At 45.9% G+C, this 21,487-nt stretch overlaps 1 long non-coding RNA gene across 1 annotated transcript in view; it reads right to left on the bottom strand.

The window, feature by feature from the left end:
• Nucleotides 1-2,046: 2,046 nt before the first annotated feature.
• The window catches only part of LOC148514819 (uncharacterized), a 30,122-nt gene continuing 10,681 nt past the window's right edge, over nt 2,047-21,487 (bottom strand). Inside the window, exons 2-3 of the long non-coding RNA XR_015879455.1 lie at nt 12,098-12,153; nt 2,047-2,764 (exon numbers count right to left, since the gene is read on the bottom strand). This is a non-coding gene — a long non-coding RNA (uncharacterized LOC148514819). The remainder of the gene's footprint in view (nt 2,765-12,097; nt 12,154-21,487) is intronic.

The following is a 21,487-nucleotide window of genomic DNA, read 5'->3' as shown; positions in this document are numbered from 1 at the left end:
CTCACAGCTGTTGGGGGGCCTGGAGTGAAGGTGCCTGCAGCAGGGACTGCAGCCAGGGAAGCCTCCGTTGGCACCCCCCGGGTGAGCCGCAGAGGAGAACAGCCAGCCCCCAGATAGGTAAGCAGTGGGGTCTACGTCTGAGGTCTCTGGTGTGGGGCATGACAGAGGCACAGTAAACAGGGTATTTTCAACTTACTCTCCTCCTTTCTCTCCACTCACTCCCTCCATGAACTTTCCAATTACTTGTATAACTCTCCAATCAACTGGGACTGTCCTCACCAAAGTCACTGACTACCCCCACTTTGTCAAATTGAAAGGTCAGTACTCTATACTGATGGATCATGACCTCAGGGCAGCATTTGACACAACTGATCTGTCTGTCCTTGTTCAAATCCTTCAAGTTATTGGTCTCTGTTTCACTGCTTTCATGATTCCCTTCCAGCCCAGTTACTTGTTTACTGTCTCCACACCAACCTCCAGCTCCCCCTATAATCCCATCTCCATTCTGTAATTCCCAAGGCTCCATAATTGACCGTATCATCTACTGCCTGTAGTTATTCCTCCAGTGAGCTCATCAGCTCATTCAGCCTTCAATATCATTTGTTACTGCTCCTTCCCTGATCTGTTCTCTTCTGTATTTCCTGCTGCTACTCTTCCGTCTCCTCTTGAATGTTCAACTTCCTCTTGAAGCTCAACCTCTGTAAAACTGAAGTTATTGTTTTTTTCCCAGACAAGGACCCCTTTACCTCGCTATTAACAATACATCACTTTCATCTGTTTCCCAAGGCCGATGGCTAGGTGTCATCCTCACCTGCACTGTCTCTCTTTCTCCTTCCCCCCATTAAGTCCCTTTCCTAATCCTGCCTGTAATGGAGTAAGCTAGGTTAGAACTAATAGGTCATAGTTTATGACACAACTACAAAAGGTAAAAAAGGGATCAGGACATGCTGGTTCATAATGCTGGAAATCGGACACTCCAGGAGTCTGGTGAAGGTTTGGTGGCAACCAGGGAAGTAAAATATTCTCTTGCAACTTCCTGTATGTATGGGACATGGGAGCTTTTATACAGCTCAGCAAATTTAAAATTGGTGCCTAACTGACATAATTGGTCACATGCAGAGCCAGATTAACAAGGTTTTAGGCCTCTACATAATAATATGGACATCATCATGACAGCAGGGTGATGACCAGCTCCCCAGCTGATAAACACAATCTGCTATAAAACATAAGTATTAATACTGTATATTTTATAATGCTCACAAAACTATGCAATAATTAAGGGAGACATTGTAAGCTGATAGTGTAGGTGGTGTACATGCCCCTATTCCACTGGGTACACCCACACAGTACTGGTCATTCCTCCACTCTTCACATTAGGCCCTTCATCATTTCCATGTGGCCCTTAATCCGGCCCTGCTATTTTTGCATGCACGTTTCTTTGTTTTTGAGTAATATATGCCTATTTTGCGATTAACTCTGCATCAATCTCTAAATGTCCAGGTGTTATACCAGTCAAGCAGATCTCTTCTTCTTTCATACAGTCAGGTTAGGAGATATTTTATAAAAAGGTGGGTGTGTTCCAGGGCCTTAACTGGGGGTGGACGAGCGGTGCTGTTACCCCGGGTGCAGGGCCTAGAGGGCGACACTGCCGGTCACCCATGGAACCAGCATTTGGCTTGTAGTGGCGCCTGGAAGTGCACCCTGCAGCCTAGAAAACTGCTGGAGACTCCAGTCACCACCATAGCTGCCAGGAGCATCCCTGATCTTCGGTGCCTCTCCCCCCTAGATGTGACATCATGATGTCACAGGTTCAGGGGGTGGGCTGAGCACAGGGTGGGATAGTGTTGACCCTTGATGGCTCCACCATCAATGGTTGTTGGTTTTAAAATGTCAGACAGAAGCCATTGATGGTAAGCCAAATAATAAAATATGAGCGCAGTCATTGGGACGAAACAGATTATTCTTCTAGCATACATTCACATATAACCCATGGAATTTACCAAAGAAGCATCTATTGTATATAAAATAAATGAAATACACAACAACTTTGATTTCCATTGTATAATAGTTACATATGCATACTGGGAGTAAGGGGCCAATTTACCAATACTCACATTTGCAATGTGATCTGGGCACGGTATTATGATGATTGTATTGCTGGAGACAATGATAACGCCAGGATGTATGAACTTGCACATTCAGGGACAGGGGCCTCCAAAAGGAGCCTGACACAGCGATGTGCTCAGAGTGAAGAGACTACGTCACCGGTCTCTTTACTCCTGTGACCGGACTCTTGCATGGTCTACAGACCACGCATGCCCGGCACCCACTTCTTTCCGAAACCCTCTCCTGGTAAAGTTTACGAAGTGTAGCCCATAGACTACAGCAGCACAATGCCGTCTTCAGATGGTGTAAGCTGCGGGGACCAAACTCCTGAATGCTTTGCATCGCATCCCCCATAGAAACCTATGGGAGTTGTGGCTGCTTTCGGAAATGGAGGCAGTGCAGCTGGTAACAAAGATCTGCTGTGGTCCCTCCATAGTACATCTGAGGGATACTAAATAGTTTTGGGTATCCCCCAAAAACGGGTGTTTTCCAGAAATAAGTTTGGGCATCATGTAGAGCTGGGCTGGGAAGAGAGGCTACAGCCGCTGACAGGTGAGAAGTGTTTATGGTTGGCGGACTAGGTGAACCAGGGCTGCTCCAACATGCCTGGGCCCGGGTAATTAGTACCAGCTCCCCGTCCCCTGACCTCCCGTTGTCCCTGGAAGAAACAGACATATATGTACATCTTTATAGGAGACATAACTTTTCATCTGCTACAGGATAGGTGCTTACAGTATGCATGCTGATGTTGACATGGCATTAATCAGAGAAACATGCTGCCGATACATTTTATTTGTAGTAATTTACTCAGATTTTGCAACAAACTCTGCATCAAACTCTAAATGTACAGGTATTACTCTTGCAAGGCAGGTATTTTTGAAGTGTCTGCTCTAAATTTATACTGGTAATCTGTGCTGTTCATTCCACAATCTAAATCTCAATTTGTGGCTTACTACTTAAGGTGCCTACACACACAACGATTTTTTGATCAATTATCGTTAAACGATATTGTTTAACGATAATCGTTTGTAAAAATCGTTCACTTTCTGAGTCAAACGATGAACGATTATCGTTCATGCGTGTTCACGTTTGTAGTTTGTCGTTTGTAGTTTGTAGTTCAGTCAGACTTGTCAACTCAACGATTTTCATTAAGGGAATATGTAAAAATCATTTGTAGTTCATAAAAATCGTTCATGACATTTAGTAAATGAACAACTTTAGTAAACGATTTTAGTACATTTTTTCAAGGGAAAAAATCGTTTACTAAAATCGTTCATTAACTAAATCGTTGTGTGTGTATGCAGCTTTATTCTTAGGCTTGTTTTACACACAATGGATTTCTCAGTGCAGAAAAAACCTGACCGTTATTTTCCTGAGGATCGGTCCCTTACACAAACAACAGTTTTGTGCAGTGTGTGATGTTTTTGCAGTGTGTTAAAAATATCTTTTCAATCTACAACACTAAAACCGTGGACGGCAACCGTTCTAGTAAGTGACTAAAACAGCTGTAATACAGCGAGCGTGCCGTGTTCATGCAGTTTTGAGCAGTGTGGAAGCCCTAATCTATTTTTAACATCCACTAAAGTTGAACAATGGTAAAAAACTCAATTTTTTTGCCAGACGGACAAAACCGTTGTGTGTGAAATATCCCTAAGACCAGAGATGAGAGTGGGTACAGTTTTCTGGAAACCGAACCCACCCAAACTTACCTGTTCCGAGTAGATCAGGGTCCCGGCTTGGATCTTCTCGCCCGCTCTGGATCTGAAAACGGGGCAAAGCACCATCTTTGGAGTGCTGGATCTCCTGTTTTTTGGATCTGGAGTGCAGAATGTCTGATCCAACCAGCAGGCACTACCATGGTAACAGGCCGCTGATTGGCTGAGAATGACTATCTTTTGTTTTTAAGTGTCCTGTCTACATTTATATCCTGCTAATTCCACAATCTAAATCTCAGTTTGTGGCTTACTGCTTACTCTATTACTAGAGATGAGCGGGTCGTTTCCTGGATACCGAGCCCGCCCGAACTTATCTGTTCCGAGTAGTTCCGGGTCCCGGGTTGGATCTTCTCGTCCGCTCCAGGTCTGCAAACGTGGCAAAGCAACATCTGTGCAGTGTTGGATCTCCAGTTTATTGGATCCGGAGTGCAGACTGGGCCTGATTCAGAGCCGGACACTCTGAACAAGCGCCCGCTCTGAATCAGAGCGGTGTTTTTTTTATGTTGCGGCCTCTTGGCCGCTCATATAGCTGTGGGTTACCACCCACAGCTTATGCGAGCAGCCATGATGATGGTCGCGATGGTCTTGACTATCGCGACCATCGTGTTTGCGATGAGACCCTTGCTGTAGGGTCTCATTGCGCAAGCACCAGAGTGCTTTTGGCTCTAGCAGAGCCAAAAGCACTCCCACTGACATCACTTGTGATGTCAGTGGGGCCGGCCCCAGACGGTAGGCGTTCCCACGGGAACGCCTTTGTCTGGGCAGCCACGCCCCAGGCCCACCCACCAAGGGGGGCGTGCTGTCACTCAACAATGACAGCACGCCCACTTTGGTACGAGACCCAGAGAGATGGCTTGCCCGTCGCTATCTGGGTCTCGTGCATGAGCACGACGAAGCCGGCTCCATCATGCGCATGCGCACTGGGCCACCATCAACCCGCTTGTGAGCGCTTAGCGCTCACGAGCGGGTCTGAATCAGGCCCACCATTGGATCCAACCAGCAGGCACTATTGATTGGCAGAGAATGGCTCTCTCTCAGCCAGTCAATGCATCCCCATAGACTTCAATGAGCCCATTGAAGTCTATGGGGTAGTGCTGGCAGAGTGAGAGCCATTGTCAGCAAACCATCAGCCTGTTCGTGGCCGCTAGTTGTATGAGAGAAATGTAAATAAAAGATAAAAATAAAAACACACAAGAAAAAATACGAGCGGGTTCCCCCCTGAGATGCTAAACCAGCACCAGGCATTGTTGAGCCAGTTTGGGTTGCATAAAATATGGGGGGAAAAGATGTAGGGGTCCCCCATATTTTATACAACCAGCACCGTGCTCCTGAGCCGGTCCTGGTTGTGCAAAATAAGAGGGAAAAATCCCGGAGACAGCCCAGGAGCAGGCTAGAATCCCGATGCCGGCACCTTGACAGGGTTAGGATACCGACACTTGTCAGTCAGTATCCTAACCATCCCCCTACCCCTAACCCTCCCTCCCCGGTGTCTGAACATAATCCTCCCTCTCCCCGCACTCTAATTCTGACCCTCTCCCCTTAGTACTTAACCCTAACCCTCCCCCTAGAGCCTACCCCTAACTCCTAAGCAGTGGTGTGGCACTTGTACTGTGCGCCTGCAAATAAGAGGTATTGGCCCCGCGGGTGGGGGCATTGCCTCGTGGCCCGAACCCCCATTTTCAGTCAGACTGGGGTGCCAGAGGTGCAGGCTGCCCCTGGGGACCAACCTGTGTGAAGTGCCGGCTCCCTCACTGTGCTAGGAGCCGAGTGATGCACGTAATTCAGCACCTGGCTCCTGTCACTGAGAGGAGTCATTACTTTGGTGTCACCCCTCAGCTGGTGACACTTAGCTGTGGCCCGCACCCCCCGCCTCCCCCTTGTGACGCCAGTGCTCCAAATGCTAGCCCTCCCACTGACCCCGCTACTTACATACAGGATTCTGGTGGTCAGGATGCTGGCGCCGGGATTCTGAGAAGTGTCGGGATTATGTCGGCTTTCTGAGCACCGGAATCCCCCATGTCAGGATATTGACCACATCCCATGCTTGGTAAAGTTAGAAAAAATACTATTGTCTCTTACAGGGGGGCTACAGGCCCCAGCAAGCCTCCCATGTTTGCTGGTACTTGGAGAACCACAAGTAACAGCATGCAGGGCATTATGGGCCTGCAGACCACCTCTAAAAGAAATAGACAAAAAAAGACAGGACACACTGAATATTGCATTAGCTTATTACACATTCACACACACACTCACAACAATACTTACCTTCACTCCCTGTAGCCATTCTGTCCTCTTGTCCAGTAGCATCCACGATCACTGTAATAAAAAATTCCACACTCACCTACCACTTGTGTCGTGTCCTCTTCAATCCAAGTAGGCATCTAAGGTCTTCTTAGAAAAAAAAAAGTAAATCATGTGCTGCGGAATGTGTGTGTATAAGATGACCTGATGTAATGTCAAAGTTTAGTCCTTCATTCATCTATCTCTATGACAAAAAATAGATTATTTTTATGTGTTATTTACTTGAGAGGAACAAAATAAAGTTGTAGCACTTTAATTTGTGTGTGTTACATTTTAGCATCTAAATACATCCCGCTAAAAATGCAGCTATTATGGGACTGTCCATCAAAGTAGTGAATACTTTAGTCCCAGCTGCTGGGTGCTATGCCATGCTCCTGTGATTGGGTGCATCTCACATGCTAGACCCACCCACAAATGGGTGCAGCCATGCCCAACATGCTGTGGTCCCATGGGATGTTGCTCTACCCGGTCCCAGAATTTCTTTTGGCAGCCCTGGAGGTGACGGACAGAACCAGGAGGGAATGGGGCTTAGTGGCGGGGTAGCAAGGCCATGGAGGGAGGGAGGTGATTGAGAGCGGAGGAACGGGAAAGGCGGGGGAAAGAAGCAGAGGGTTGGAAAGGAGACTGATGAGAGATAAAAGGGGAAATATCAAGTGGAGGAGACAAGAGGGGGAGGTAAGGGATGGATAAAGTAGAGGATTATGTGGACACTGAATATGGGGGGTGCTTGAAGAAAGGGTGTTAATGCTGTGGACGAGGTAATAAGTGAGATGAAAACTGTAGTGGAGGCTTTGTGATATACAGTAGAGACAGTGTGGATAATGTAGTTAAGTGGTCAAGATTACAGGTAAAAGAACAGTGCTGCTAATGTATGAGTGCAGCTCCAAAAGTAATATATAAAGAGAAGTATGTGAGTAGTGGGAGAAGGAATTAGTTATTAGAAGAATGAATAAAGTGGATAGATGTGATGCAATGGAAAAAGACAGTACAAACAAGAATTTCTGTAGTATGAAGGCAAAAATTACAATGTACAGAGCCAATCCAGTCAGAGGTGTTTTGAACAACAACAGCAATCAGTAAGAGCAGCACACAGATAGGGGAGTACTTGCAATATCCAAGCAGCGAGTGCAGTAAGGAGTTTCCTGAATACAGCAGCTGTTGGTGACTTCAGTAATTTACATAAGTATGTTGCTTGATGTTGTTCAGAAAGTGTTCTGGTTTTGAGTTTTTTTTCCTTCAGTTTTCCTCCAGCTTAGCAGACATAGCAGTGACCTGTATGGTCACTATTACCTTAACATCCGTTAGCTGGAAGAATCTCTCTTTGTAAACAATGGAGAGAGTGTTCATTGGCTAAGAGAGCCCAGCCCCCAGCTCTCTCAGCCAATGAATGCTCTCCCCATTGTTTCCAATGGGAGATTCTCCCAGCTAGCGGGCATTCGGGTAGTAGTGACCGTACATGTCACTACTAAGTATGTGGGCTGTACGATTTGCGTATTTTTACACATAATTGTACCTTTTTTATATTACATTTTGGGTGGGATGCAGCAAGGGTTGAAATGCGGTCAAATCCCGAAAATGCTGCTTTGACCGCTTTTCTCATATGTACCAAGCCCCGGAATGTAATGAACTCCGGGGCTTTTTTGCGGTGTGTAACGACATCTGGAAGATGGCGTTACCCTATAGAAGCCTATAGGCTTCTGTCGAAAATATGCCCTGCTTATTTTTAGTTCACACCCCTTCAAGGAGCAAACAAAAACTTAGGAAAGTTAACCTTGTATAAGTACCCACTAGATTGCCATACACATATTGACTCTGATGGAACCTTAACTGAAGCAAATATACATACCTGGGGTGTAACAAGACATTTATGGGCCACTTAGAAAAAAAATTGGCAAGTGCTCCCATGCGTAACCAGTGATATAAATATAATTTTTACTCACCGTAAAATCTCTTCCATGGAGTCCATCTGGGGGATGCCATTACTTCTGAGTTATGCGTAGTGAGGTGTGGAGTCAGACACTAGCTTAATTGAAACTGGCTCTCACCCCCTATATAAACCCTCCCCTTCCCCCCTAAGCTCAGTCTATGTTTAACAAAGCCGGAGAAGAACCACGGAAAGAACTGAGAAACCAGAAACCAACTGGTATCTTAGTATGAAATCAAACGGGGAGGGATTGCTGCATGTCTCAGATGGACTGCAAGGAAGAGAGTTTACAGTGAGTAAAAATCGTATTTCCTTTATCATCCATCTGGGGGATGCCATTACTTCTGGGACATAGCCAAGCAAGCCAATTAAGGGGGGGAGTGTCAGAACCGACTGCTCTAAGAATTTTCTGCCCAACACTGGCATCCCTTGCGCCAATTGTATGGAAATTGTAAAATTTTGTAAAAGTGTGTATGGATGACCAGGTACTGTAGCTGCTATGCAGAGCTGCTCAACTGAGGCACCATGCCATACAGCCCAAGAGGCTCTGACAGCACGAGTCAAGTGAGCCCGAATTGAGACCGGAACCATCACATTCAAGGACAAATATGCCTGCGTAGTGGCAGAAGTGACCTATCCAGCGATGGATCCTATTGAGGCAGACCAGCCTCTTTTTGGTACATTGGTCAACACCAACAGTTGATTAAAGACGCAGTACAGTCCAAGTAAATGCATAATGCATGAACAGCATCCAACGGTGCCAAGGAAGAAGCTTCACTAGTCACTGAATTCTGGCGAAAAACTTGAAGGACAATATCTTGGTTAATGTGGAAAGCCGATACCATCTTTGGCAGAAAGGAAGGTTTAGTGCGTAACACTACCTTATCCTCATAAAAAATAAGCAAAGCTTTACAAGAAAGAGCCACTAACTCAGATACTCTTCTGGCTGAGGCAAAAAGGAAAAAAACCTTCAAAGTGAGATATCGCAATTCTACAGATTCCAAAGCCTGAAACAAGGAGGAACTGGTGGGACATAAGGAGGCTGTATGTGAAGAATCTAAACTTCTGGAATGGGGACCAATTTCCTTTGAAACAGGATCGATAGGGCCAAAATTAGTCCCTTAAGAGAGGACAATCTACGACCTTTAACCAACCCTTCTTGTAGAAAAGACCAGAGGCGAGACACTCAGAGCATATCAGGTTTGAACATGTTTTGTTCACACTAAGAAATACAGTATATATCACTAAGAAATATATACTGTATCTCCCAAGTCTGATGATAAATCTGGGAAGTAACTCATTTGCGAGCCTGTATCATGGTTTTTACCACAGACTCTGAAAATCCTCTGGCTCTCAAAATATTGTATCCAAGAACCATGGCATCAAAGCCAAGTGAAGCAAATCAGGGTGACTGCACTGACCCTGAAGTAACATATCTGGAGTCAGGGGCAGACAATATGGAACGTCTGCCAACATGTTCCGAAGTACTGCGTACCATGAATGGTGCGGCCGGTCTGGAGCCACCAGAATGACCGTCTGTGCCACTAATCAAATCTGTTGAATTAGCTTTGACAACATTACCAGAGGAAAAATGTAACCCAGCTGGAACACCCAAGGTGTTGTCATGGCATCCACTAGAGATGCCTGAGAATCCCAGGACCGAGATCTGTACCTTGGAAGTTTGTTGTTGAGAAGCCATTAGATCTATGTCTGGAGATCCCCATCTGGCAACTATTTATGCAAACACCTCCTGGTGTAATTCCCATTCCCATGGGTGCACACTCTGGTGACTTAAGAAGTCCACCTCCCAGTTGTCCACCCTTGCAATGTAAACTGCTGAAATAGCTGGCATCCAGAAACTGTAAGCAACTGCTGTGGCATTGCCTGATTGGAATCACAAACCTAACTAAAAATATAGGACTCTAAGCCAGTGCCTTACTCCAAAGGCACTGGCCTTACCACCTTACTTTCCTCCCACTCCCTCCTTGACAAATTTCAATCTGGCTTCCGTTCTCTCCACTCCAGTGAAATTGACCTCACGAAAGTCAGCAACGACCTCCTTGCTACCAAATCCAAGGGCCACTACTCTCTGCTCATTCTCCTTGACCTCTCTACTGCATTTGACACTGTTGACCACTCTATCCTCCTGCAAATCCTTTACTCTCTTGGTTTATGTGGCACTGCCCTCTCATGGCTTTCCTCCTACCTCTCTGATCATTCCTTCTCTGTGTCCTCTCTTGACTCCTCTTCCCCCCCACTTCCACTAACAGTAGGAGTTCCTCAAGGTTCTGCTCTTGGACCTCTCCTTTTCTTCCTATATACGTCCTCTTTAGGTGAATTCATTAACTCCTTTGATCTCCAATATCATCTCTATGCTGATGATACTCAAATTTACCATTCCACCCCTGAGCTCTCTCCCTCGCTCCTTACCCGTATCTCCAACTGTCTCTCTGCTGTCTCTTCATGGATGTCCCAGCGCTTTCTTAAACTTAACATGTCTAAGACTGAGCTGATCATCTTCCCACCCTCTTCCACTACATCACTTCCCACAATTTCATTATCTATTGATGGCACAACTATCTCCTCTAGCCCCAAAGTGCACTGTCTTGGAGTTATCCTAGACTCTTACCTCTCCTTTAAATCACACATTCAGCACCTCTTGCAGTCCTGTCATTTCCACCTAAAAAATATCTCCAGGATTAGACCCTTCCTCACCCAGGATACCACTAAATCCCTCATCCACTCACTGGTCATCTCCAGATTGGACTACTGTAACCTTCCCCTGGCTGGTCTCCCAGTCTCTCACCTCTCTCCACTACAATCAGTTCTCAATGCTGCTGCTCGGCTCATCTTCATTTCTTGACGTTCTACATCTACTTCCCCTCTCCTTCAAGCCCTACACTGGCTCCCCTTCCCCTTCAGATGCCAATTCAAGGTTCTTACACTTGCCTACCAAGCCCTCACCAAATCCTCTCCCACATACGTTTCTGACCTCTCCCTTCACAATCCTGCCTGTCCGCTTCGCTCAACAAATGCATGCCACCTCTCAAGCCAACTGATTACTTCCTCCCACTCCCGCATCCAAGATTTTGCCCGTGCTGCTCCCTACCTTTGGAATGCTCTCCCTCTCCCTATTAGACTTTCCACCTCTCTACAAATCTTCCAACGGGCTATCAAGACCCACTACTTAATCATGGCCTTCCAGCACTCATCCTAACCCACCTCATGCTCTTTCCCCAATATATTCTCCTTATGTGTCATGCCTGTCTGTCTGCCCCTCCCCTTTAGAATGTAAGTTCTCACGAGCAGGGACCTCTTCCCTCATGTGCTTCTCTTTACTTTTTCTTCTACTCTTTACTCCCCATAAGGGCACCTAATACATGACTGCCAACTCCCAGCTGATTATTGTGAGTGTCTAACTGCTATTGCAGCAATGTATATAAATTGTGTCCTTGTCCTGCACTGTAGTGTACTGTAAGTTGCTTGTTTCTTGTTCACTTATTAGTTCTATGTACTATGTAAGGCACTACGGAACACTTGTGGCACCATATAAATAAAGGATGAAAATAATAATAATAATAATAATAATAATAATAATAAAAGGCTCTAAAAACAAGACTGAGCATAGGGTGGAAGAGGTGGGGTTATATAGGGGGTGGGAGCCAGTTTCAATTAAGCTGGTGTCCGACTCCATACCTCACTATGCATAACCAAGAAATAATGGCATCCCCCTGATGGATGATAAAGGAATATCACATAGATAGGAGGCTTTGGCCAGGGGTGTTTTAACACATTCGGTACATGTATGCTCACTCTCGATGCAACCATTAATACTCCTGAATATTTATACTTACCCAGAACTTGGCTAGCTCATACTGGCACATAGAGAGGTAAATACCGGAGAGCTGCATTGGAGGAACTATTTATATCAGGTTGTACTCTGAATCATTTAGTACCCCGCTGTCTGACTAATGCACAGTTGTTCATAGGTGACTAGTGAAGTTTAAGTAAAACAACAATATCATTGAATTTCTCATCTTGTTATTATTACCTGACTGGGAATTTTTTAATTTAAATTCTGGTTCCATTTTTAGGTATGCGGAAATTCTGCAAAGAAAACAAAATCATAATTACTGTACAATTTCTATGTGATACCAAGGGGTCAATGTAATTAGCTGCTAGTCTATAACACTAACACTAGGTTCATTATCTGGGCAGGATAATCCTGCTCATTTTTGTTCACATCCCAGTGCGTCCTTCAACCAGGGTCAGATGTGGGTGGATTGGGGGGGAAGAGCACTTGGTTAATCAGTGTGATCTAGTGTGTCCCCAGCCCTGCCCAGCAGGCAGAGAGAAACTGCTGCTATTCAGAGGCAGCAGCCCCCTTGCTGGACCCTCTGCAGCCCAGTACACAGCTGGGCTGGGAAGTGTTTATGGTTGGCCAACTAGGTGAACCAGGGCTGCCCCAACAAGCCTGGGCCCGGGTATTTAGTATTTGCTCACAGCCCCCTGCCCTCCCGGTGACTCTGGAAGAAACAGACATATACGTACACCTACTATGAGACATATCTTTTCATCTGCTACAGGATAGGTGCTTATGCATGCTGATGTTGACATGGCATTAATCAGAGGAACATGCTGCCGATACATTTTATTTGTAGTAATTTACACAGATTTTGCGACAAACTCTGCATCAAACCCTAAATGTACAGATACAGGTTTGCCCAGCTATTTTGTTGCTCATGGCGTGGCGTGCAGGCCTCTGAGTCACACCATGGACTTGTGGTGTACCGTGGTATTCTTCAACGAAGGATACTCTACGGCATGTAATACAGCATTTAATCGCTGGGTGGTGAGTGCTCCACTGTTGTAATTTGTACAGAATGCCTTGTACTGAATGCCATACTGTTAAACTTAAATTGGATGGATATCACATTCACAGCATTTGCATGTTCGCACAACCAATATTTTTAATGTCACATAATTTATATACAGTAAGATCTTATAACAGGATGCAAATCAGTGCACATACAGTATTGTACATAACTGAACAGTAGAGAAGTTGCCCGAGTTGTTATCACAGTATAACTGATACTGTAGATTAATGAGATGCACGCACAGCTTTCACTGAGAAGGGATGAATTACAGTATGACAATTTTTTTTATAATTAAAAACAGCAGCGGGAGGAGTGCACAAGGATGAGGCCGCTCTGTGCGGTTCACTGTAGCTGACGGGTGGGCTAGAGGTTAGGTGATCACTTTGGAAGAATTATGGTCCCGGGTTCGATCCCTGGAAAACAATATTTTTTTATTTTTTGGCACTGTCTGCTCTGGACACTATAGTGAAACTACTGTAGTAGTGTTGTACTGTAATACTGTATTGTTGTTGTTTAAAAGGCTGCTTAAAAGTAAGACATTACAAACTGATTGTGCGTTTAAATAGTGCAAAACTTTCGTCAATGTCTGCGCTGTGGTGGCTGTCAGCTCCAAGAGATTGCAATGGGATTTCTTGTGCATGCCCAGTGGAGGGGTTACAATGGGATATGTGGTGCCAAGCCACATGCCATGTAGCGCTATGCCATGGCATATGGAAGATCATCACTGCGCAGTTGTCTGAATTACTACAGTACTGTACGGTATGCTGTTGAATTTTCACCCTTGCGCCACTCTGCGCTGTCCAAGACTTGTACACAATATTCATTTCATGACTTAAGAAACTGCTACAGTAGTGCGCTCCATTTGAGAGGGAAGCCTCTAAATTACAAACTGACTGTGCATTTAAAATATGAATTTTGCACCACTCTCTACGCTGTCCTAGACTTGGACACAATAGTGATTTCTGTATTACAAACTGACTGTGCATTTAAAGCGCAAAATAGTGCTACGCCGCAAACTTGCGACAATGTAGATGCGGTGTCAGCCTTGCACACTATAGCGACGTCTCTTGAGCAGTAACTGAGTGGTCTATGTCTATGAGAGAGTGCTCTGCATTACATCGCAAACTAGTGACAATGTCGATGCTGTTCCAACCTTACTCACTATAGTGATTTCTCATGTCCAGTAAGTAGTAGTGGGATCTGTATGAGAGAGAGCTCTCTGTATTACACAGTTGGCACTATGGTGGCTGTCAGCCATCTCCGATGAATTAGAAATGGCATCTCTGGTGGGCGCATGCCCAGTAGGAGGGTTACGATGGGATTTCTGGTGCATGCCCAGTGGGCCGAGAGTCATACACAGTGCATCAGGTCCCTTCCCCCAAAGCAAACAAGAGCCTGTCATTACCATAATAAAGGATGCTTTGTTAATCCATTTACTGTAAGTAGTCAGCTCTGCCCTTGTGTCCTGAAAAGGCTACGAATAGTGACCACTGCCAAGGACACCATCCCCCATCTGCTAGGATAACTAGTGTGCCGCTATGAATGTGTCTGTACTATATTTTAAAAATTGACAGTGCGGTTGAACTTTGCACCACACAATAGTGATTTCATAACTGCAGAAACTGGTAGTGAGTGGACTCTGTACAGTATGAGAGAGAGGTCTCTGTATTACAAACTGACTATGCATTTAAAGAGCAAAATAGCGCTACACCGCAAACTTGCGACAATGTAGATGCGGAGTCAGCCTTGCACACTATAGTGACGTCTTTTGAGCAGTAACTGAGAGTGGCCTCTGTCTATGAGAAGGCTCTCTGTGTTACTGACTGACTGCGTTTGAGTGCAAAATAGTGTTACATCGCAAACTTGCAACAATGTCGATGCTGTTCCAACCTTGCTCACTATAGTGATTTCTCATGTCCAGTAAGTAGTGTGATCTGTATGAGAGAGAGCTCTCTGTATTACACGGTTGGCGATATGGTGGCTGTCAGCCATCTCCGATGGATTAGTCTCCCGTGAGTGACTGTCCTGTCCCCGCTGCCATCTTGTTTTGCTCAGCGGCCATCTTAGTTTCAGTTGCAATATTGCTGTGTTTAATATCCAGCTGCCTCAGTATGCCCTGTCCCCTACACCGTATACCTTTGATCGATTCCTAGCCGCCCGCTGCCCCTTTTAGTCTCCCGTGAGTGACCATCCTGTCCCCGCCGCCATCTTGTTTTGCTCAGCGGCCATCTTAGTTTCAGTCGCAATATTGCTGTGTTTAATATCCCGCTGCCTCAGTGTGCCCCGTCCCCGTAGATGCTGATTTGCGTATCGAGTTTCTATCACACACCGTTTACCGCTGATCATTTCCTAGTCTCCCACTGCCCCTTTCAGCCCTTGTCCTCGAGGCCATCTTGTGTTTCCGCAGCAGTCATCTTAGTTTCAGTTGTAATACTGCTGTGTGTAATGTCCTGTTTGTCTCCTTCATAGACGCATCTTTGTGTATTAAGGGACATATTGTACTGTATGTATCAAAGCTTGATGTGAGATAAAATTGGGAAATATATATCACCAATAAGCTCAAAATTATAATTTATTAAACACAGCCTGCAAAATATGCCCCTTAGTTTCCATCAGCAGGCCACATTTCATATTACAGTACTGTATCTGCTGATGTAAATGTGAGGAAATTTAATGTGTAATACTTTTTAGCCGTTACTGTACAGTATGTTTAGCCCTGGTCATGACAGTACCATATGCCTGATATAAAGTACAGTACTGTATACTGTATATATGCGGAACTGATATAGAGCGCCAAATGTGCTATTTGTATAACATAAATTTAAACTTTGGCCCTGATTCAAAGCCGGACGCTCTGACAGAGCGCTCGCTCTGAATCAGGGCCGTCCCTGTTTTTTTTTAGCGGCCTCCTGGCCGCTCGCATTGCTGTGGGTGACCACCCACAGCTATAGCGAGTGGCGAAAAAGATCAGGCTTGCGATGAGACCCTTGTGGTAGGGTCTTGTCTGCAGCAAGCCCTGGAGTGCTTTTGGCTCTATCAGAGCCAAGAGCACTCCCACTGACATCACTTGTGATGTCAGTGGGGCCGGCCCCAGACGGTAGGCGTTCCCATGAGAAAGCCTCCGTCTGGCCAGCCACACCCCTGGCACACAAACCAAAGGGGGGTGTGCTGTCACTCACCATTGACAGCACGCCCCCTTTGTAGCGAGACCCGGGTCTTGCGCATGCACATGACGGAGCCGCCTCCGTCGTGCGCATGCGCACTGGGTTAACATCGACCCGCTTGCAAGCGCTCAGCGCTTGCGAGCGGGTCTGAATTAGGCCCTTAGTGTGTACTATACCATTAGAAGCATTAGTGTAAAAGTTAAAGTAAATATGCAAAGAAGTGCAATAATGCAATGAGGTACAGTACAGTATAATACTGTACTGTATGTGCATACAATTATACTGTATACAGTACGTACAGTAAATACAATGTAAGGTGCGGAATATTAAATAATATACCGGTATCATTTTTTATTTGTCTTTTATGTACTGCCCTACACAGTACAGTATGTGTGAGGGTCAGGTCTATTGTACTGTACTGTATATTCTGAATGAAATTATAATTTTTTTATATTCATACAGTATATTATGGCATATTTTAGGCTGATATACTGTACACAGTACTGTAATATTCCGCACCTTAAATTGTATTTACTGTACGTACTGTATGTAATTGTATGCACATATTATACCTACAGTACTGTATCATTGCATTATTGCACCACTTTGCACATTTAACTTTTACACTAATGGTTCTAATACCTCTCCATGTGAGGAATGGCCCTCCGCAGCTTGGTTGTCACAATTGGTGTTTGTGATTTACCTGACTCTGGTGATGAACCGGATTCAGCGGAGACCGACTTGACTGGAAGAAGGGGTAACATGAATAGCTCTTTTAACATAAGAATTGGATAGCAGTGAGAACTACCTTTGATGATGAATAACTGGAACTGGAAACTTGAAACGTTGGAGTGGGACCAGAAGGAATTTGGAGGAACCGGACAGGGACCGGCAGGAAGGCTTTCTGAGCTGGACGGGGTACTAGTAGATGGGCTTGCAGATGGATGGTAGCATGGAAGCTACTTGTTGCGGCTGAGAAGCCGTGTAGAGACTGATGGTAGCACGGGAGCTACATGGAGTGGCTAGGGAGTTGTAAGGTGAGCGGTGGTAGCTCGGGAGCTACTTGGTGTGGCTAGTGAGCCGTGAGGTGAACGGTGGTAGCACGGGAGCTACTTGGTGCGGCAGGGAAGCCGTGTAGAGACTGATGGTAGCACGGGAGCTATGAGGTGTTTCGAGTGAGCCGTGAGGTGAGCGATAGTAGCACGGGAGCTACTTGGTGCGGCTAGGGAGCCATAGATGGTTGATGGTAGCGAAAAAGCTACTTGTCACGGCTAGGGAGCCGTAGGTGGTTGGTGGTAGCGTGATAGCTACTTGTTGCGGCTTGGAAGCTGTAGTTGATAGATGGTAGCATGGAAGCTACTGGTTGCGGCTTGGGAAGCTGAATGGAGATGGCAGTAGCAGGATTGCTGGACACAGCAGGTTTTCAGATAGAACAGGTCTAGGAACCAGCAGGAACCTGGGATACACTTGTACTCAGAGGTACAGCTATAGCATAAGCTGTACACCATGGAACGTAATGAGATGTTCAGGCTCAGAATGCTATCAGGGGAGGATATACCCTGGGTCTGGCAGCAATTGGAGGATACGGACAGGTGGTCTGGCAGTAGTATTCTGAGTGGTGGAAGGCACAACATGCACAGGGAGTAATCATCTCTGCAGCCCTTGAGAATCAGGACCACACCTGTGATTCCAATTAAGACTAGCAATGCTCACAGACAGAGGAGAGTCCAGGTGGCTAATCATTGTGGGAAGGAGAGCAGTCTGCACACACAGAAATGTTACAACCAGCATGATTCAGAGCAGATCTCTCTGGTGAATTACAAACACAGATCCATGGAGCAGCTGGCAGAGTTAAGTCTCAAAGCAAAGGTAAAAACTAGCCAGGGTTGTGACAGTACCCCCCTCTTCATGGGTGGACTCTGAACACCCAAATAAATACATAGGAGAACATGAAAAAAATGAGACACCCAGAAAACTGAAAAAACTTTCTTCCAAACATGACATTGCAGGAGCTTCAAACATAGGGACACAATCACTCTTGAAACATCTCTTTAGACATCTTCTTAATTCTTACATTTATTGGGATACCAGGAGTGGAAATTCTGCAAAGGAGATGGTTCAAGACCTTCGTCAATTCTTCTTTCTGCTGGAAGAATGTTTTGTGCCAACCAACAGACATGGGATCTCTGGTAACTCCTGTGGAAATACACGACTGGAAAGGACAGGGTCAAATGGTAGATGGTTTTCAGGGAATATAGAATTATCATATGCAGGATCGAGTTCAGACTCCGAGTCAGTATTTAAAGGTAAAATGGAAGGTTTAGTAGGACTTGAACATTGATAGGACTCCTGGGAGGAACTAAGCGAAACATGACCAATTTTGATGGTGTTTTGGGAGGTACTGCAGTATGAAAAGGACAAGGAGGTGGGCGCACATCTCATGTTCAGAGATGCCAATTCTATAGTGCCACTTTCCTTGGATGCTTCGAATTCAGCACGTTGGCCCTTGAAAACTTGACCTTTTTCAGATTTCAGGGAAGTGGAGGACTCAGCAGAGGATGATTCCTTAGTAGAACCAACAGACTGCTTGGACCAATTTTCAGAACTGAGAACTAGACTAGAATTTTGTTTGACAGGTTTAAGACCAAATTCTTTAATAACAGCTTCACTGAAAGTCTTTATTTTTAGAAGCATAGGATCTTTAGATTCGATGAAAGGATTGGCCCAGTCCTACGCCTTACCTCTAAAGGAAGAGAAAAGGTACTTAGTAAAGTTGGTAGGAGTGATACCACAAGCTGGATCTGCTTCCACGATTGCAGCACATTGCTCCAGTAATGCAAAGTATTGCTATAAGTCCCCATCAAAATATATGCATCCTGGAGTATCCGATGAAGTTTGTGTGTTCGAGGATTGTGGAGCACATTCAAGTACAGGGCTGGAAGAGACTTGAGGATGCTCCGATTGATGAGGAGTCAAAACAACTGAAGTTGACAGCTGTTTGGTACTTGGACCAACTAAAGGAACTGGAAGGAGTCCTGAGGAGCCAGTGACAGCAGCTTCAACAATCGAGGCTGAGAACAGACTACAGAAACTGTCATCCCCTGGAACGATATTTTCAGGAAATGCTGAACAGGAGCCATGATCAGGATTAGTAGTACATGACACTTCTCCCTGGGAACTGGAACCTGTAACCCGCTCCTGGGGTATGAGACTTGGAACCCCCTCCTGGGGCATGAGTCTTGAGACCCCTTGCTGGGGTGCAAGACTTGAGATCCCCTTCTGGAGTGAGGCACTTGAATTCCCCTCCTGTGGAATAGCACTAGAAACCCCATCCTGGGGTATGAGACTTGAGGCCCCTTCCTGGGGCATAACTCTTGTAACCCTCTCCTGGGGTGAGAGACTTAAGGCCCTCTCCTGGAGTACAGAACTTGACACTCCATATTGCATTATAGGACCCAAAATCCCCTTCTGGGGAAGCTGACTCAACTTTTCCTTTTGGGGTATGGAACATGAACCACCCTTTTGGGATGCGAGGACAGAGACTTCCTCCTGGGGTGAGTGACTCAAACCATTGGGTGCTACATGGTCAAACATTGGGTGCTACATGGTCACTTTATTAGGGTTGGGTTTGCAAACAGTCTTCCACAATCTATTGTGTGCTAACGTTTCTTGTATTTCAGACCTGCAATTCCAATCTGTTTTGTTTTTTTTGTTTTTTTTACTGTTCTTCTCTTAAATTTTATTTTTTTGAATCTTCTTGGGTTATGAGACTTGAGGGCCCTCCTGGGGTTGAGACTCTGGAGACCCCTCCTGGGGATGCCAACTGGAGTCCCCTACTGGGACAAACAGAATCCAGGCTGAGACTGGAAAAGGCAGGAATCCGGGATGGGACCGGAACAGGCAGAATCCGGGACAGGACCAGAACAGGCAGAATCTGGGACGGGACCGGAACATGCAGAATCTGGGACGGGACCGGAACAGGCAGAATCCGGGCTGGGACCGGAACAGGCAGAATCCTGGCTTTGACCGGAACAGGCAGAATCCGGGCTGGGACCGGAACAGGCAGAATCCAGGCTGGGACCGGAACAGGCAGAATCTGGGATGGGACCGGAACAGGCAGAATCCAGGATGGGACCAGAACATTGATACATGGTATTACTGCTGGAATTGCAAAGGGAACAGTCTTTGATAAAGTGGTCAGAAGCTCCACAATAGAGACAGAGATGTAAATCATTACGCCGCTGGTGTTCAGCCACAGAGATTTTGGGTGCGGGTAGCTTCGATTTCTCACTTTACTTGGCATGGAAGAATCTTTGGTTCTTAGAGAATCCAAGACAGAGGTTCTAGTTAAGAAAGAGGTAGCTCTAAGAAATTCAGGAATGACCTGACAAATTTTGCTGAGTACAGCCTGTAGCTGTTCCAGCAGTTGATGGAAGATAGTTAGGGGTTCAGGTAAGATTGGGGTATCATCTAGCTGGTTAGTCAGAATTTGCAGAAGCTGTAGTACTTGATGCTGTACCGCCTCCTGTGAATCCAAGCGAGTGATCAGGTTATGGAAAGTACTTGATCCAGGATTAGGTGCTTGATCCGCCACCATCGTTAGGCCTCAACATACTGTCAAAATTGGTGTTTGTGATTTACCTGACTCTGGTGATGAACCGGATTCAGCGGAGACCGACTTGACTGGAACCATGGGTAATGTGAATAGCTCTTTTAACATAAAATTTGGATAGCAGTGAGAACTGCCTTTGATGATGAATGACTGGAACTGGAAACTTGAAACGTTGGAGTGGGACCAGAAGGAACTTGGAGGAACCGGACTGGGACCGGCAGGAAGGCTTTCTGAGCTGGAGAGGGTACCAGTAGATAGGCTTGCAGACAGATGGTAGCATGGAAGCTACTTGGTGCAGCTGGGAAGCCATGTAGAGACTGATGGTAGCACGGGAGCTACGTGGAATGGCTAGGAAGTTTTAAGGTGAGTGGTGGTAGCTCAGGAGCTACTTAGTGCGGCTAGTGAGCCGTGAGGTGAACGGTGGTAGCACGGGAGCTACTAGGTGCAGCTGGGTAGCCGTAAGGAGACTGATGGTAGCTCGGTAGCTACTTGGAGTGGCTAGGGAGCCGTAGATGATTGTGGTAGCGAGGCAGCTACTTTTTGTGGCTAAGGAGCTGTAGGTGGTTGGTGGTAGCAAGGAAGCTACTTGTTGTGGCTTGGGAGCCGTAGATGATAGATGATAGTGTGAAAGCTACTGGTTCCAGCTTGGGAGCCGTAGATGATAGATGGTAGCATGGAAGCTACTTGTTGTGGCTTGGGAGCCGTAGTTGATAGATGGTAGCGTGGAAGCTACTGGTGGCGGCTTGGGAGCCGTGGATGATAGATGGTAGCATGGAAGCTACTTTTTG

This window comes from Taudactylus pleione, unplaced genomic scaffold, assembly GCF_031769625.1.
Source record: "Taudactylus pleione unplaced genomic scaffold, aTauple2 ptg000258l, whole genome shotgun sequence".
In the NCBI taxonomy this organism is placed as follows: domain Eukaryota; kingdom Metazoa; phylum Chordata; class Amphibia; order Anura; family Myobatrachidae; genus Taudactylus; species Taudactylus pleione.
This window is presented reverse-complemented; position numbering and strand designations above follow the sequence as displayed.